General features: G+C 34.0%; 1 long non-coding RNA gene across 1 annotated transcript; it reads left to right on the top strand.

Annotated features, from left to right (window-relative positions):
- Positions 1–169: 169 nt before the first annotated feature.
- On the top strand, positions 170–670 carry LOC108356315 (uncharacterized). Its single transcript, XR_001846596.1, has 3 exons — positions 170–309; positions 366–514; positions 575–670. It is a non-coding gene; the product is annotated as an uncharacterized LOC108356315 (long non-coding RNA).
- The last annotated feature ends 426 nt before the right edge of the window (positions 671–1,096 follow it).

Here is a 1,096-nt window from a genome sequence, read left to right on the forward strand (position 1 = left end):
CTCGTTGATCATAGCAACATTCCCAACTGCATAAATAACGCCACACACACTTACACATTTCGAATATATTTTGTTAAACAATTTCTCAAATGCTTTCAGAATTAAAAATATTACCGTTTACTCAATACGTAATTCATTATTAAGGCTTTGATTCCAATAGGTACCCGCATTATGTTTTATCGAAACGTTTGCATATTGGTAGTTTAAAAAATCGATAGTTGATAATCGCCCCATCACCGGAAAAATTTACAACTGCGAATTTGGTACTTGTTTTGGTTTTGTTTCCTTCCTAGCGCATCTAAACATTTTGTAAGTATAAAAACTGCTTATGAATTAAATGTGTATTAATAAGTTGACATTTTCAGATTAAAAAACTGCTGCGGATACAAGTGATAAATGATTTGCTGAATTACATAGAAACACGGGTTGTATGAAGTTACGGCTTTGTTTATGGACCTGCAATGTGCAACGGGCTTCTTCGTTGCGTTCTAGAAAATTTTTATTATGTACTTATGTAAGTAACTGTATGTATTTTTGCATTGCAAATCAATTAATTTTTACTATCGAGATCCAGAATACACCGCATCACAGTATTACCCAGTGTGTAAATCATCTGGAATTGAGAAATCGTCAGTTGCAAAATGCTATAAAGCAAAAGGAACAACAAACAGAATTCTTACAACAAAAACAAATTTCATGTGTGTTTTCACAGTATGTTGGTCTTTCCATATCTAAGCAAAGCCTACACCATTCATCTTGGCATGCAAAAGGTTGCCTTAAAATTTGCAGATATTGCAACATCTGAAGCAAGGTTGCTTGAAGTTATTCCACCGGTTCAATGAAGATCAAAATTTTGATCTAAACCCATAGTTGTATGAACGATTGCAACGTCTGAAACCGTGAAAGAGAGTGCAAGTGCTATTTTAAAAAATTGCTATGTGTTTGGATATTGATATTTGGGTAAATTTTGTTGACGAATATACAAACTTGCTTCTCTACGAAAACAACGTTTAAATGAAGTTGTCAAAGAAATCCAATTATGACCCTGTTATGTATGGCGACAAGCACCAGTAGCCATGGCTATCAGTATCGTGCT

This window comes from Rhagoletis zephyria, unplaced genomic scaffold, assembly GCF_001687245.7.
Source record: "Rhagoletis zephyria isolate East Lansing unplaced genomic scaffold, Rhagoletis_zephyria_1.1 Rzeph_scaffold_57052, whole genome shotgun sequence".
Classification (NCBI taxonomy): domain Eukaryota; kingdom Metazoa; phylum Arthropoda; class Insecta; order Diptera; family Tephritidae; genus Rhagoletis; species Rhagoletis zephyria.